Genomic DNA, 18509 nt, shown 5'->3' on the forward strand with positions numbered 1-18509 from the left:
GTTTTGTAATGATACGACTCTGATGTACAGTAAAGGGGGGGACTGAAGACTATGATATGAAGGGGGCTTCTTATGTAAAGGGGGAACTCTGAAATGAAAGTGGGGAGTGTGAAGGGGGGCTACTGATGTAATGGGTGACTCTGGTGTAATCGGGAGGGGGAAATCCTGAACTGAAGGGAGGACTTTAATATGAAGGGGGAACCCAATTTTTGTGCGTATCTTTGCATGTGGTGCCCCCTTTAAAATCCATTACATTTCAGACTGGGGTGCTTCAAGATTCAACACACTTTTAAAGGGTGCCGCTGCTGAAACATTGTTGAGAAACGCTGTGCTAGACTCTTATCTGTACACATTCTCTTGTATTCCATCCAACTATAAATATTCTCCATGACAGCACTTGAATATGAACAGAAGGATTTAGTCTGCCAAGTAAAAGTAAACAGAGGGACAAGGGTGCTTTTGGAGCTGGAGAGGGACCTGTACTTAAAGCAGACCTTCACCTTAAAATTAAAGTTTGCACCATTGTAACCCTCCCCTTCGCTGTGAATTCTTACATTTTGTTTTATATACACTGTATACTTTTTTTTTCAAGCATTTTTTTCCTTTACATTTACCTGTTGATCCTGCCAGTAACACACTTCCTGTCCTAGGCTGACCATGCTCACTTATTGTTCTATATGTATGACAGAGGTGTGTTAACATTACAGATCACCTCATCTCCAGCAATGGGAAGGTGTTCTGTAGTTCACAGAGGTGATAACACAGCTAGAGATAACACTACAGAGCACACAGGGAAGCACAGAATTTCTGGCAGGATCAACAGGCATATTTTGTATATTCTGCCACTGGCTGCTATATAAGGGAGCCATTTCTCTTCTTGCCACCAATGTAAGGGGATCCTTCTACACCAACCACCAATGTAAATGGGGCATTTCCCCACTCACTATTATTGTAAGGGGATCCTTCTACACCAACCACCAATATAAATGGGCCATGTCCCAACTGTCCAGCAATGTAAGGGGATCCTTCTACCCCAATCACCAATGTAAATGGAGTATATCTCCACTGATCATTATTGTAAAGGGATAGTTCTCCTCCAACCACTGGTATAAACCACTGGGTCATTTCCCCACTTTCCACCAATTTAAGGGGATCCTTCTCCATCAACCATCAGTATAATTGGGTAATTTCTCCACTGTCCACCAATGTAAGGGGATCCTAATTCACCAACCACCGCTATAAATGGGTCATTACAGTATAATGGGGAAATTACCCATCTGTAATGTTATAATGTAAGTCCATTATTGTAAAGGGATACTTCTCCACCAACCACCAGTATAAATGGGTCATTTCCCCACTGACCACCAATGTAAGGAGATCCTAATCCACCAACCACCAGTATAAATGGGTTATTCCTCCACTGTACACCAATGTAGGGCGGTCCTAATTCACCAACCACCAGAATAAATGGGGTATTTCTCTACTGGCCACTAATCTAAATGGGATATTTCTCCACTGACCACTAATGTTAAGGGGACATTTTTCTATTGACCACTAGTCTAAATGGGACATCTCCATATACAGGTATAAGGGTGACCCTTCTCCACTGACCATCCATCTAAAGAGGTCCGTATCCATTGACCATCTATGTAAAGAGGGCCCGTCTCTACTGATCACCCATGTAAAGATAAACTTCTCCACTGACTGCCAATGTATGTGGGCATACCTGCCAACTGTCCTTCATTTGGAACCAAATCCCTCTGTCTCTTTTGGAACCAAATCCCTCTGTCCCTCTTTCCTACTCAGTTGTCCCTCTTTTTGATCTGATGTACAGCTATCTATGAAAATGTTCTATTTAACTACCAAAGGCATTTTTCTGCACTTAAACCTTTATCTTATCTCTTCATTATCTTGTTTGCTCTTTCAAAAAGCCTGTAGAAAGGAAAAATGATGGTGTTCAAAAAAATGCTGGGTTTAGCCAATCATTTTTGTCATATAATATCTTAATAGTCCGCATAACTGAGGTTTGTCAATTGCCTAAATACATTGTACTGGAAGGTGCTCCTTTTTCTACCTCTTGGGAGGTATGCATGTGAGCACTTTTTCACTGACCATTAATGTAAGGGGGCACTTCTCCACTGGCCACCAGTGTAAAGGGTCACTTCTCCACTGAGCACCAATGTAAGGGGGCACTAAACCGACCATCAATGTAAGGGGGCTTCTCCATTGACCATTATTAATTTAATGTTATTAATATTACAGAAAATAATGTTATTATATAGAGCAGTGGGGTGTTAAATATTCCTTATCCTTGCTAATGTACCATGTGCTGTCGCTTATTACCTGGCAACACAAGGATACTCAGTTTGAATCCTGACCAGGACATTATCATCATAGAGTTTGCATGTTCTCCTTGAGGTTGCATTGTTCTCCTCTGGTTTCCTCCTCCTAAGGGCACCCAAGATAGAGGTCTTACCTCCTTAGTGTTTTAAGTCCCCAAGGAGAAAAGTTCTATACAAATACAAATGTAGAAAAAAATGCTGTGGATATAATAACTTTTAGTAGGGGTTCCCCAAGACCTGAAAATTATTTTAAGAGTTTGTCCAAGGTATGAAGGTTCAGAAAGGCTGCTCTTATGTATAACCTGCCAGTATTCAGGCATTAGAGTTCAGGCACAAGGCCAAAACGGCACTGGTACAAGATGAGGCAAGCAGGCATCACTGAGTCATACATGCCACTAATAAGTGAAATATCTTTGTCTGGAGGAAGTTTAACGCTTTGCACAATGCAACAGGAACAATCTGGCCTTGTGTGTCCTGTTATCTGTACCTGTGCCCTGCATACATGTCATGGTTGAGTAACATGGTGCCTTCTTTTCTTTTTGTTTTCAGAACACTGTCATCTGAAAGAATGAGCCTATAGATTCGATATATATTGTTATATTTTGGAAGAACTTGAACAATAAACCGACTGGTAAACCAAATGTAAATCTACATTGTGTCCATCAAATGCCTGAGTTTTTTCGGTCGTGTCTCTTATTGAGGTGCTCATTTCGACAAAGGGTATGTAGCGCTCACCCCCGAAGGAGCCGCCAGTATAACCCGGGTCATCACTTGTTGTCTAGGGGATTTGGTCTTTAGCTTCCCCATTAGCATTTAACTGCCCTCTTCTAGTGCCCACAAAGCTGATATCCACTCCAGTAATGCAATGCTGAATAACTTTTATTAACATGTTCATACTGGGGAGAGAGGGTATATGGATCCCAGACATCCAGGGTGTAACAGATATAGACTCCAGATTCACCAGACCTCTTTAGGATCCCAGTGTAGATCCATTTGTGGTACAGTGAATAGTAATTTGAGTAACAGATAAGAAGAGAATGAGTACAGATCATTAGCAGAAGAGATACCAGGCCTGCCCCTGAGGTCCTCTACATTCCAGGCACATCCAATAGCAATCATCTTCCCTGGTTCCTTTCCTGACAACAGCACAGTCCTCCTCCATACTTGATGCACAGGGAAACACTTCCCGCACTGTATCCCCTGCCCACACCCAGGTCTCAGGCCTAGCCTGGGGGGTGGCTGGACAGGACCCAGTCCTGTGCTAATCCATCCCTCATTGACTGTCCCACAATACAGCAGAGTCTCACCCCACCCAGGTGGGTACAGTCAATGCCAGAAACCTGGAAATAACCAGATGAATGCCACTATAATCCAGCCAGACTAGACTACAGCCCTGGCAATCACTACATTTTGCTACTTGGTGCCCTTGACACAACTCCAATCCTTCTAGGACAAGATTGGATCTCTCAGTTTATTGACAAGAGAGATTCCCAGCAACGAAGGACAGGAGCTCTGCTCTCTCATAGGCAATATGTGCGTGCTAGTTTGAAGATTTTTCCATGGCAATATAAACCTATAAACCTCTGTACATCGGCCTTGTTCAGCCTGAATTTGCATGTTTGTAGATATGTAAGCACAGAAGGTCTATAACATGCCATTCCTGTAACCCAGCCCTGCGTGTGCCAGATATAGAATAGAAGGGTGAGATGCATGTATATTATCAGCCCCAGCCCTTATGTTAGTCAGGTGTGAGTCATATTTCCCAGTGCCTTCCTGTCTCTGTGTTATAACCTGACTCCGCTGGCAGCAGTAGCTCATGTACTAGCTAAAGCTGGCCATACACCTATAAGTTATCTGCAGACTTTCTATGGTCAAATGGATAAAGTGCAACAGATTCCTCCATCTACGCTAAACTGTGTGGATGGAGGAATCTCCTACTGGGCCAAGCTTCAGTATCTTGCTAGTCAGCCCCGCTGGCTCTCAAAATACCTGAACAATGCCTGCATCCAATCAGATTGCTCAGGTATTTTGAGAGCCAGCAGGGCCGACTAGCAAGAAGCTTGGCCCAGTGGTAGAGTCCTCCATCCACACAGTTTAGCGTAGATGGAGGAATCTGTTGCACTTTTTCTATCTGACCATAGAAAGTCTGCAGATAACCTATAGGTGTATGGCCATCTTAAGCTAGTACATGAGCTACTGCTGCCAGCGGAGTCAGGTGGATGGAGGAATATCCCACTGGGCCAAGCTTCTTGCTAGTCGGCCCCGCTGGCTCTCAAAATACCTGAGCAATCTGATTGGATGCAGGCATTGTTCAGGTATTTTGAGAGCCAGCGGGGCTGACTAGCAAGATACTGAAGCTTGGCCCAGTGGGAGATTCCTCCATCCACACAGTTTAGCGTAGATGGAGGAATCTGTTGCACTTTTTCTCTCTGACCATAGAAAGTCTGCAGATAATCTATAGGTGTATGGCCAGCTTAAGAGCTTTTTACTAAGCACAGCGTTTGGGGGGAGTCGTAGGAGTCAAGGCAGCAACACGGTTTTGCTGGGCAAGAGGGGACGGCAGGCACACCGCAAACATTGTGCAACAGAGTGGCCATGCCGCTCTACCTAACCCCACCCCCCAGGTGACCCAAAGAGATGTCGCCCTAAAGAAACAGCCTCAGGGGTGGCCCTGGTTTCTAATCGATATATATGCATGTGGAGAGGGAGAGAAAAGGGGGATAGACAGCCTGCTGTAGTCCAGCAAGAAGAGCTGACAACACTGCTTAGGATTTCACAGCAGAGGAGGCACTGTGTTGTCATCCCAAACAGAAAGTTAGGGGCTCACAGTGGACTGTTAAATATTCCTTAACCTTTTTAATGTTCCATGAGCTGTGGCCTAGTGCCTAACAATACAAGGACATGTTGTGCATGGAGTTTGCATGTTCTCCTTGAGGTTGCATTGGTCTCTTCTGGTTTCCTCCAAAGGGCGCTCACTGGATTTCTGGCAGATCAATGGGTAATTCTTTGTACTGGAAGTGTTTTTAAAGGGATAAACATGGGAAAATGGGCATGTATTGCAGAGATGTACCATATATAAACACTTTAAGGCGGATTTTATAGAATAATATAAGCAGTGTTAAGAAAAAAACATTTAATCGTTTTGAATTAATACACAACTGGACTAATGTTTTCTACATTTGCAGGAGATCTGCTGCAATTCAAAAGCAGTCTTTAACTTTTCATAGTTTGATGCACCTGTACCAGCCAGTGTGAGAGTTCACCCCACTTCATAACTATAAAGTAACTCACAGCTCCAAGAAAACAATTCATTCAAACAACAGATGAAAAAAAGATAACCGTGCACAGTAGCGTACCTTCTCTTTGTAGTTACAACCTGTAGATATAAATTGTACAAACCACCGATATTATTAATAAGACCTCTGGCTCAGAATGAATATTGATCCCCTGTACAAATTGTGGTTTGTACATTTGAATATTGTGGTCCCTCTTGCGTTGACCAGAACAATGAGAACTGTGTCTATGATGAATAGATTTAGTGGTGGTTGAGTGACTCTCCTTTCCCGCCCAGCTCCTGGCAACCAGTGATGTCATCGGTTGCCTGGATCTGGGTGGGACGCAGGCCAGAGCATCCCAGGTTGACCCACGTGACCCACAGAGATGTCGCATTAAGGAAACAGCCTCAGGGGTGGCCTTGGTTTCTAATGTAATCTCCATTATTCTCAAAAAGGTTAAGTGTCAGACAGTTTAGGACTGCAATGCATTCTGGTCCATGTGGTATTAGTATGTTACCGCTTCAAACCTGAACAGTGTTTTTGCTTATTTCACAGGAAAACTTAAAAAATATACATAAAATATTTTGAAATATTAATAATATAAATGAATGCATCCCAGTGTACGCCTCTGTAATCAAGATGAACAGATGTGTTTCCTGCACTCCTTGCAGCATTCACGACCATGGATAAAAGAAGTGGTGCTTGTAGTGATGATCAATGATGGCGCCGTGCACAATGGACTTGCATGGAAGAGAAATCACAAGCACTCAGAAGTCTTTTCATCAAATCCTTGTATTAATTTATTATGATGCAGCGTCACATATATCAGACATAGTGACCAAACGTAGCATCACTATGTCACCCTGATGAAGGGGCCCTACGTGGCCCCCGAAACGCTGCATATACTGATATATGTGACGCTGCATCATAATAATTGAATACAAGGATTTGATGAAAAGCCTTCTGAGTGCTGGTGATTTCTCTTCCATGCACGCCTCTGTAATCAGACCAGCCCCGTAATCTAGGTGGCTGTCAAAACATGTGGTATGAAGCTCCTCCAACAACAACAATTATAATATCACTGCAACATATTAGTTTTATTTAAAGCTGAGCTCTAGTCAGCATTTACAAATAACTTTTTGGTGAACCTTCTCTCCACTTATATACTAAGGGTCAAATGCTACTTTAAGCTGGCCATGCATTGGTCGAAAAATTCAACTAGTGTGTGGCCCCATCGTCACTTCTACCATTCCCCCAACCCAGCTCCACTCCCTTCCTACCGGTCGACAAAAGTTGGTTTTGCCATCGACTTTTGTTGAAGGGGCCAACCCAAAAAAACTTACCCAAGCTGGGACTGCAGCCAATGTATGGAGAGTTTTTGAGAGAGGTGATAGATTTGTCAATAGTTCTTTTCTTTAAAATGTCAATTGTTCTTGGAGGGGCTGCTACCACACAAAATTAGGGGATAAGGGGTCTCAAGTGGAACTAAATTTAGTACGTGATTCTTGTTCCTTCTGCTAAAACTCTAATTTTTCATTCACAACTACTAACTATTCTTATGTATCATTTCTCTCAGTCCAAACATTCGTAATCCATAAGCCATAATAAAAGGGGAATATTGTGGACCCCCAATGTGCGTTGGCTGTTTTGGTTGCAGTCAATGTATGGCCAGTTAAAGGGCCAGGGGGGTGTAAGCCAAGCAAAGAGGAGCGGCCATCTTGGACAGGAAGCCCACAAAAGCCAAGTACATGGCAAGTATTCTTCTGCTATGCACCCCCTTGACTAAACAATCATTTAACCCTTGCTATCCTAGGGGAACAGGGCACGCAAAAGTTATTTTTAAACGCTGACCATATTTTGATTTAATAAATGATGTCCAGTACCTCAGATCAGCCAATAAAAAATCAGGATTCATTTGCCTGATTATGCTAAGTAGCTAAAAGCATCTTTCTAATAGCTGTGGGATAGCACCCATCATTGTTGTTTGTACAATAAACCTCAACAAAAGTGAAATTGGAACTGTCTTGGAACTGTCTTATCTTTTCCATAGGTACCGATCTTATTTTGGAAGCAGTGCCAGAACAAGGGGCTCCGTTTCATTGCTAGGGGCAACAGTTCAGGCATTTTGCAAAGTGAGGCTTATTGTTATTAAAGGGACTCTCTTGTGAAGCACAATACCTGTGTGTAAAGACTTGCATGGAAAATGCCATTCTAAGCTGTACACTAATATGGGACAGTCATCTTCAAGCCCAGCTCCAGCCAACATTTCATTTGGTTATGGATAGAGCAGAGAATAGTTAGAGCATCTTTCATGGTTTTATTCCCATCTGTGTCTCTAGAGTTTTCTACTCACTTCCTGTCAGGAGAATTCATAGGAAATTTGTGCAATGGAGAACCCCCCCCCCCCATTTATTTCACAGGGATCACATGGACAAGAGGTGAGGCTAGTCTTCCAATGGAGTCACAAACAGCAATAAAACCTGATAGGAATGTTAACCCTTTCTCACTTTTTCCAAAACGAAAAAAAGTCTGAACAAACCCAATGCCGCTCTAGGTGAGGCTAGACTCCACTCTCTCCTATTACATCTCAGGTACTGGCTCAGCTCGCCCCCACCAACGCAATCAATAGCAGCAGTACCTGGAACACCGCACCCTGAGATGCAAAATAATGGTCTTCCTTTATTAACCAGCCAGCAGGAAGAAGCTCTTATTTTGCAATGTTTCACGCTAGGCCCAGCACTTTCTCCGGTTCTTTGAGAAAGCTCCATAGCCAGCACAAAACGCATCAGCATAAGTGCTTCTTCCTGTTTGAAAAAGAACATTGTTTTGCATCTCTGCATGTGGTGTTCCTGTTACTGCTATTATGTAAAAAATGGCTGGAGTTAGTCTTAAAGTGCATGTAGTGTTACTGGCCTGTAACTAACCTGGTGGTGGGAGGGGGTCAAAGAACAACAGCTTTTAATAGGGTGCTACACATGGGCATTTTGCTTTTTGTCAGATTCCCTTTACAACCTGTCAGCATATAAAGCATGGGAGCTAGCACTGATGTTCAGAACTTCCCTGGCTGCAAAAAGTGATGTAAGGATGAAAACGACAGTTGTGGAACAAGACGGAAATGGCAGCTTAGATATTTCTGTCTTGACGGGTTTCCTTCAAATAAAGCTAATAAGTACAGTTTCAACTTCAATTTTTTTCCCAACATTCCCATGTTTCCCCTACTTTGGCTCCACTGAACAAATCACATTGTAGTATGTCAGGTTCAAATGTTTTCTTCAATGTGTAAAGTACTTAAGGCATTGTGGTGTCCAATATGACAACAGGCGAAGATCGCTGCTTTCCACTCTACTCAAGCGTGCCCGAATTCCTCTTCCCCCTCGCTCTCCCACTCATCCTGTGAGTCGCCTTCATCTTCACTTCCTCCGGCCCACCTGTCCTCCCCATGCTCAATTTCATCTTCAAACTCCTCTTCCTTCTGTTCATCCTTAACTTCTTCTTCTTCTTCTTCTTCTTCTTCTTCTTCTTCTTTCCCTTTTTCGTCCTCCCGCTCCGCCCTGAGGCTGACAACTAAGACCAGTGTCTGCAAAATCCCATAAAGTGACGTAAGCTGGAAGATGTACTCTTGGGCCAGCCAAAAGAGAAAATACATGCTGTACGTTGTGGCCAAGAAGACTGCTAGTCCATGGATCCACAGCTGAAGTGCTCCTTGGATTCCAAAAACATTCAACGTTATCCGGAAAACAGGAGAAAAGAGCCAGAGACAGCCAGACACACAGACGTCTATGATGTGGTGGACCAGGTTAATGCAGATCTGAAAATGATCGCTGTCAATGTTTAAATGGAGAGTTGGTTTGGGGTTGTCATGCTTCTTCAGTGATGGAAGGTATGACTGAAGAGCATATATACTTGGCAGCGGTATTACTGGGAAAGCCCATTGTCTAGGTTTTTGTGGAGAGATTTCTGGGTGTGATGGAGTACCTTTCCAGGAACGAAGGAATTTAGAAAAGAATGCCGGTGGTGATGGCCACTTCATGGAATGATGGAAGAACATCTGGACAAATCAAAAAGAAGAAAGTCAGTCCAAGTAAATAACATTAATGTAAATCTGTCTGCTATTATAAACCATTCAAAGTAATACTCTGACCTAGAAGCAGATACCCCAAAGTGCCTGCTATTACTTTTGGAAGTCAGGAAACCTCCTCTTTGTACCCTTCTGAAAGAAGTTTCACCTTGCGGTCTGACTTTAAGGGTAAGCCTCATTAACAGCATCCCTCTGTCCAGGGAGTGTGCCATAGTGGTAGTTGACATGCTTAGCCCTGAAGCCAGAGATGTCAAATGCAAAAAGAGATTAGTCTTACCCTAGGCACACTCATTACAATTTGATTGTACAACCTCTATACCAGGGGTAGGCAAACTCCGGCACTCCAGCTGTGGTGTAACTGAAAACCCCATTAGATATTGCAAGGCTCTGATGGCCACAGGCATGATTGAAGTTTCATTATAGCTGGAGGGCCGGAGTTTGCCTACCCCGCTCTATAAAATCCCTGTGGCATTTTCCAAGAACCACGTAATGCAAAGACATACCTAACCAATCCCTGCAATGTGTATCCGGTCAGACAGGCCCCTTGCACCACAGAGATGTTAGTAGATCAGAGGTTTGTACAATCGGATGGTAATATGCTTGGCCAGTTTTTGATGGGTAAGAACTGGTACCTTATGGCACGTGCTCTTAGGCAAGACTTTTACTTTTAAAGGTGCAAAATGGTTAGCATGTTTTGCTTTAAATAGCAAATGACAGTTTTGAGATTTTATCAGATAGAAGATTATGATGTAACTTGTGTTAATAAAATGTTCCGAGAAGCATAACCGGCTTGGTAGGAGCAATAATGCTGTTACACAACCGCTTACATCACAGGATCATGTCATAAAGTTATGGTGCTGAGGAGGGATGGCCTAGCACTCCAAACCAAAAACATCAAGGCATTTATTCAGTGTGTGTCCATGGTTGGAAGGGAAACTTGGGTACACAAGGAACATATCTCTCTTTTCAGAGGGCTGTAGAGCAGAGGCTGAACGACGTTCAGGAGATGATACTGATATTTTATTTTTTGGGGGGGGAGGTTTCTATTGAAATAGCACCACAATCACATTCCCACCCTGGCCAATTGATTGAAGTTGTGTCAGGGGTGTACGGCTGGGCAGGGACAAGAGTCCAAAAACGAGGTACAGAGGGGAAATCCAAAAAGCATAGTCAGGTCCAAGTCCGGGTCGTGGCAGACAGCTAGGTTCAGAAGCGAGAAGGCAGGCCGAAGGGTCGATAACGGGGGTTTAGGCAAGGGTTCAGGAAGCAACAGGTTTACACACAGGAAGCTGGCGATCACAACATAGAGGTAGAATAACTCAGCAATAAGCCAAGGCTCTGACTGGTTTAAATACCCAGGGAAATCAAGGACCACCCCCTGGTTGCCAAGGCGACCAGGAACCTTCCCTAACCCGGAGCCAATAGCAGGGCTGACAGGGCGGATGGTGTGTGCTGGGGACCTCCCCCAAGCTGGCTAGCACCGGAAAGCGCTAAGTGGCGCTAAGTTACACGCGCTGCACATTTCGCTCATGCGCGTCAGCGGTAGGGTTGCCACCTGTCCAGGATTCACCCGGACAGTTCGGGTTTTGAATGCTGTGTTCGGGTTTCATGGCAGCAGAGACCCGGGCACAAGATGCCAGGCAGACAGGGGCAACCAAAATTAGAATAGGCCCCCACTGAAAATAGTCTCAACTGTGATATTTGCATATGAATGGGCGGCAATATTTACATATGAATAAGCCACCACTCATTCTCCCCCAAAAATGTCTGTGCATCGCTTGAGTGTTCGGTTTTCGCTTGAAGAAAAGGTGGCAACCCTAGTCAGCGGCCCCGGGAGTCCTGCCAGGGGGAGGGGAACCCCGTGCCCTTAGCCACCCCTGGTTCCCTGACAAGTTGTCGCGTTTTCCAATAGGCTCTGCCTGCTGTTTCAAATTTGCCACACACGAGACGCAAAGTTGCACAGCCGTGGCATCATCACAGGGCTCAGCGGCTGCTATTTTACCTTTGAGGTGGGTGGCTGGGGCGTGGTAAACACACAGATGAACCAGCTGTTTTTACTGCCTCCTTGCCGTCCGTCTGAACGAGGCCTAAAGCAGCTAATTGACAGTTGGGCCTGTCAATCCTAACTCTTCTGCAGCCTAACCTGCATGGGCTACCATGGCAATAGGCAAAACAGGATGGAAACACAAAGAGTAGGCCCTAAGGCCTTGTTCACACCAAGCGCGGAGCAGATCCAGACCAGAGCAGGTGCAGACCGGATCAAAACTGCGTCCAATGTATCCCTATGGTATTTTGACCTCCAGTTCACATCGCAGCGTGCAGATCCAGACCAGATCCAGAGCAGGTGAAAAAACTGTGGCAAGCCCTATTTTACCTGCTCTGGATCTGCTCTGGAATGCATCAAAAATGCATGCAAAACTCAGAAACGCATCAAAAACGCATGCAAGTGCCTGAAAGCTCATGTTAAACGTAAAAAAAAAATATATATATATTTTTTTTTAGCAAAAGCGACCTGGAACGCATCAAAAATGCAGCAAAAACGCATAAAAAAATGCGGCACAACCCACTGCACTGCATGTGCAGAAACCTGACTGGATCTGCTCTGCATTTGGTGTGAACAAGGCCTTAGAAAACCTGACATTTCCAAAGCACGATGACATCTACATCGCTGAAAGAACATAGCGCAGCACTCCCCATCTTTCCATTCCTCATCAACTAACTTATGCTGAAAGTGAATGTCCAGCCAAAATCATTGGTTTCTAGTTTTGGATACGGAGTACGGAAGAATTAGAACCCTTCTCGGGTTTTCAACTATTCCGGGGCTTCAACCTCCATTAGATCAGAAGACCTCCTCTAAGCTATGGCGAAGGAGAGGGAGGGAGAGGTGCTTTGGAGCCCTAATAGTTCCTGACCTAGTGTGACAACGCTGCACCTCCATAGATACAGTATGATGAGGTAACCATAGGACAGGAAGTGTGCTACTGGCAGGATCCCCAGCTGAAGATAAAGGAAGAAAACCTGAAAAAAATCTAACTATCACATCCACTGTATGGACTGGTAAGCTGCAATATGGTAAATGTTGTTCTTGGGTTTAAATACACTTTAATCTGACCTACAGGTTTCCAGAGCTGTTCCCAGTAATGCGGAATTTATCTGCCATGCGCTGAAGATGCAGCATGTAGGACTTTTGTTGTAGTGCACCGTCCTGGCCAGCAATGGATTCCACTTATAGTATGTTTCTATATATGTCAGCACACAGGAAAGTGTGATCGCAGCATGGGAGACTCTCAGATCCTGGTCTTGTTGCCTCAGTATACGAAGCAGCTGTGGTCTCCGGTGACATGGCGGAATGTGGATGTCCTCCTCCAGTGCTGTAACATGCAGCCCTCTGACCTGTACATTCTGTCTGTATACTTAAAAATAGCCCTCTGTCAGATTGAGTAACAGAGAAGTATCCGTATGGAACCGTCAACCGCACTGACGAGTAGGAGCATGTGTACCACAAGGGTGCTGGAAGAAGCCTATAGTGGTGTTTTGCTGAGCTAAGTAATGCCTGGTATAGCGCAGGTCACTTAGTATAGAAACCCATTCACACCCACGGAATGTCACGTTACATTGTCACGGAATGTCACGCAACCCAATGCACCCTGAAAACATATGTATGATGCAAGGCACTGGGTACAATGCAGTGCGAAAGGTGCCGTTTGACTTGCGCTGCAGGAAAACGCAGCCTGTCCCATTTTTGTTGTATTACATTGAGCCCAATTATTTCGAAAGGGCTGTTTAACGCACTGCAATGCGCATCAATGCTTGCAAAGCGTGTGTTGCTGCACACAGCTTTGTGGTGTGAATAGGCTCTAAATAATAGACAGATAAAGCATGAACAAGCATTGAAGGCCCACCTGAACCTTTTTAATCTATTAGAGTCATGCTGTCATGCTACATGTACAGTAACAAATATGCCCCCGTTTGGTTTTTTTAATCATCATTTAAAGAACAAACAGTTCTGCAGCACATAGGAGACTTGAACCACAGCTCTCACCTACAAGTTCTCCTTCAGTACAACACCCTCTGGACACTGTTCTAATCAACATCACTCTCGTTTCCGTGAGCAGATCTGTTGACTAGAGCAGTGTTCAGTGGTGTGTCAGAATGTTGGGACGCTGCTTGTGTGTGGGAGTGGCAGACGGACTCTCCTGGTGCTGCCGGATTTTTTTTTTAAGCTAGTTAAAAAATAGGAATGTATGGACAGATAACACCATATTCAGGGGTACGAGCGTAGATATCAGTACCGGCATTTACATGTGCATGGGCACAAGGTCCTGAAAGTGGACGTTTCACATTCAGAAACTTGCGCATGCACGTGTTAATGTTGATATTACATTTACGTGCGTATATTCCTATGGACAGAAAAAAGCAGCAGCTGGGGCTCCTGGGCACCGTAAATACTGGTGTTGTCACGTACCGTGGTGCGGGCCCGAAGTGATAAGGAGGACCTCCAGTATTTTACGCTGTGTGCCAATATGTCTGTATTTCCTCCCATGTAAATGAGCCCTAACAGTAATTAATTTAGAAGGTTCAATTGCGCTTTAAAGCCAATTTTTTGTTTTTGTTTAGAGTGGAATTGTTTATTTTGAGTGATGGTTAAACACCTCTGTCTGGTTTTTATTTTAACAAACATTTCCAGTAGAATAGACATGAGGTTAACAACCTATCAGGATTTTATTGCTTTTTATGTACTCGTGACACTTGTGCCCCTTATTTCTTGATGTTGTCTGTTAATGGTTCTGTTAAAATCTGACTCTGTACTAGAAGGCAAAGCTGATCCGATTAAACCTAAGCAGCACATAGACATAAGATCACAGTCAGTAAATTCGGCTACTTTTAGTCACATTGGGCCCAAGTCCTACTTCTGTGGTGGCAGACAGATACCTTCTTGGTTGAGGAACCACCGATTAAATATGTTGGGTTGGTGATGGCCCTGAGTAAAAATACAGTCAGTCAGTGACGCATGGAGGGCTAGCTACCTGCTCCCCATTTAGATTCATGATCAACGTGCTTGCCTTGGGGAAGTCTTTCCTTTGTGGCTCTCAGATGTCATGGAACCAAATGGGCAACGTAAGCCAGTTCTGGAAGTCCTTTAACAACACGCACTTTTCACTATGCCCACCAATGTGAAAGGCACACTTTCCATGTTGTACTTTGTTTAGCCCACAGAAATTCATTCCAAACATAAGTTGGTTTGTATTTGCCCCCCTAGGTCAGAGGTTACCAGACCTCCCCCCACCCTATGGCACATGTTAGACAACCTGTCTCTATTGGTTCCAATAATAAAGGTGGTGCTGCCAGCACCACTCACCTGCTCATCCTTTCCCTTACAAAAACCTGCTATGTAGCAGAGCGGACCTTGCACGTTTTCACCACTCAGAAAACTGATTGCCTGCACACAGGCCCGGATTCCCCACAAGGCCACTGAGGCCACGCCGAGGGGCAGCAGCGGCGTGAATTCCCCCCACGCCCGGAACATATAGTTCCGGGCGAAGGGCAGTAAGTTGCCTTCTACATTTAGTCCTGCTTTGGGAAGGCAGGACTAAATGTAGTGTGGGGAACCTGCTCGTTTGTTAACAAGTGATTGCGGCGATGTCGCCGCAATCACTTGTAAAATGTGTGCTGCTGTCCGTCCTCCCCCCCACCTACCTCTCTCTGCTGGCTCTGTCTTCGGGACTCCGTCGGCCGCCGAGTCTGTCTCCTTTCCCTGCCGCCGATGTACACAGTGAGAGGGGAGAGCTGTGCTCTTCCCTCTCAGCTGTGACAGGAGTTCTAGCACAGTGCTGTGCTAGAACTCCTGTATTGGAGGTGACAGGGTCAATAAAGAGAACCTGTCACCTCCAATTGCTATCACACAGGGGATTGTTTTCTCCTGTGTGATAGCAAGTTAAGTGGGGGGAAAAAATAAAAAATAAAAAAATAATAAGAAATAATAATTAAATGAAAAAAGTCATTAAAAAGTAAAAAATAAGAAAAACATAAAAAGAAAAATATAAAAAAATAATAAGAAAATAATTCTAAAAAATAAACAATAATAAAATAGGAAATTATAAAAAAAAAGTAAACGACAAGCTGAAAATGTAATAAATAAATAAAAATAAACAAAAGTGATAAAAAAGTAGGAAAAAATAAAGAAACAAAAAAAATTAGAACTAACCCTGCCGCCCCTGCCATCCTCAATTGATTTAGGGGGTAGGGGGGTTCGGTTGGCGGGAAGGGGGCGCATTGCGGAACCTGGCCTTGGGGAGGCAGGGAGAGCAAATCCGGCCCTGCCTGCACATCCATCTGCCCTCTGGGTAACATTAGCTGTGAGGTGTGTGGACATGGCAGTGATTGATCTGACCCATCATATACAGACATGTGCAAAAGAAATAAAAACAAGCACCTAACCCCTAGGCAGTGTCTTAACACTACCCCCCCCCTCTCCCCCCCTTCAATGTACCTAATTCCTTAAAACCTAACCCTCACCTTAAAGTGAATGTATATTGGTTTCATACTGTTTCATACATATTTTATTTAATATGGTAAAAATTAAATATGAAATCCTGCATATGGGTACTTCTCTTTTTGAGTCAGCATGTGCTACATTAGCCTCTTTTTGAAATAGACTGTTGTCTACAGAGATCAGTAGCTCAAGGTGAAATATGCTTACAGGATTGAATAACTCAACCCCGTGATCCATCCTTTATTAAACAGCTAAAGTGGCCATACACAAAAACTAAGGTGACATTCTAACAGCAAGTGGCCCTTTTGGTTTGACAAAAGTTAATTACTCGAAAGGAGCCAGCCCAAAAAATGTCAACCAAACAGTGACTGTAGCCACTGTTCGGGTATAATGATGGCAGTCAGAAAAAACAGCCAGGCAGTTGGAATTCCTCCATCCGCACTGGTATTCGCTGCCTGAGGCAACGTTGTTTCAGTAAGGGGGGTGCTGTGCAAACCAGCTCACTGACTTTACTGCTGTGTGGAGCTCAGCGGGATGCAAGGCAGAGCATCCCCCTGAAGTCTTGGCAACCGGTGACATCAGTGAGCTTGGTGGGATGCCAGACACAGGAGTGTCACAGGTTGCTAAGAGCTGGGGTGCTATGGCCACCCCCTGCCGCCCCCCCCACCACCACTACCGCCCAGTGAGATGCCGCCTGAGGCGACTGCCTCAATTTAGGGACGGCCCTGTGTCTGGGTATAAAAAGAAAAAACTACTCCTACAGTAACGCTACCCCTAGACTGCAAAGATGAACTGCTCCTTTTTGTCAATGGGAATTCTGTAAGCAGCTTTAAATAACTGATCCCCACTCTGCCGAGTGTTGGTGGTCACCTCTCTCCTCTGGCTCATGGACTATCCCTTGGCATGCTCATGTATATTGCAGGGCTATGGACCCTGCATTAGACATGATGATACCAGCAGGCCTCCGACCACCAGAGCGGAGGAGCCTGTGGGCACTATTCTAGGAGCGGGGATCAGGTAAGTAAAACTGCTTTACACTATACCCCTAGACAAAAATGGACAGTTAACTCTTGCAGTGCAGGGGTAGCACTACTGCAAGGGTCGTTTGTTCTCTTCTACCTGGATAGGGTTTAACGTGATTGGAGGAATCTGTTAGATTTCTTTCATTCAGCCTGCAGGTTGAAAAAAGAAGCTTATTAGTCTATGGGTGGATTTATTCAGAGGTTTTCAATCAGACAAAGCCAACCTTAAGGCAGGCTGCTTTAGCTATTCTGTCTATTTAGCTAACCCACGGTGCTCATTCATATCATTTATTATAGTATTATCTGTAAAACAATGATTGAATACACCTTGTAAAATACACTAGCAGTAACCTATCAACTCTCAAAATAACCCTCCACGCTAAACTAACCCCTTTTGCAGGATGCTCACTTTATCCCACCTTGGGAGAGTCAGCAACGAGACCTCCGAGAATTGTGATCCTCACTGCTGAGACTTTTACTCCCAGAGCAGATGGTAAACCAGATGGCCCATGCTGATGCAGCTCAGCCAGCGGGAGACACACAGCAGTGAAGCGTGTAAATGACCTTTTCTGATCCTCGGAAAGTGACTGTCATTGATTGCACAGAGAGATTCTGTTGGAAAATCTCCTGGTGAAGCTATAGGACGGTGATTGTTCCCCTATGCAAAGGAGAAAAAAAGAACGAAGCTTTTCACCTGAATGTACTATCTGTATCCATCATCCATCGTGGAAGAAGATTGCTGCTGTTCTACAAAGCACAGGACTCGTTCAGGGATGGTATATGTCTCATTGCTACAACTAGGGATGCACCGATACCGGTATTTCGGTATCAAGTACGAGTACCAATATTTTTTCTCCCGTACTTGCCGATACCGAATACCAAGTACCGGAAGTCCCATTCATGAAGCCATGTGGCGGGCTTCCTGATTAGCGGCGAAGCCGGGCAGCGTGTAAAGACTCGCCACCCGGCTTCCCGATTAGCAGGGAAGCCGTCCCCATGCTTCTCATCACAGGTGACGAGAAAGCATGAAGCAGGCGTTCTGGCCAATCAGGAAGCCAGCCTGGTTTTCTGAGTGGCCAGCTTCGGACGCGCTGCCCGGCTTCCTGATTGGGCGGGAAGCCGGCTCCATGCTCTCTTGTTACAAGTGACACGCTGCCCGGCTGCCCCCTGCGTGTAATGACGCGCTGCCCTGCTTCCTGATACCGGAAGTATCGGGCTAGGCATCGGAGCATTTGGGCGAATACGAGTACTCGCCCAAATACTCGGCATCGATACTAGTATCGGTATCGGTGTATCCCT

The sequence above is a fragment of the Nanorana parkeri genome, unplaced genomic scaffold (assembly GCF_000935625.1).
Source record: "Nanorana parkeri isolate BGI_ZX_2015 unplaced genomic scaffold, ASM93562v1 scaffold779, whole genome shotgun sequence".
NCBI classification, from domain to species: Eukaryota; Metazoa; Chordata; class Amphibia; order Anura; family Dicroglossidae; genus Nanorana; species Nanorana parkeri.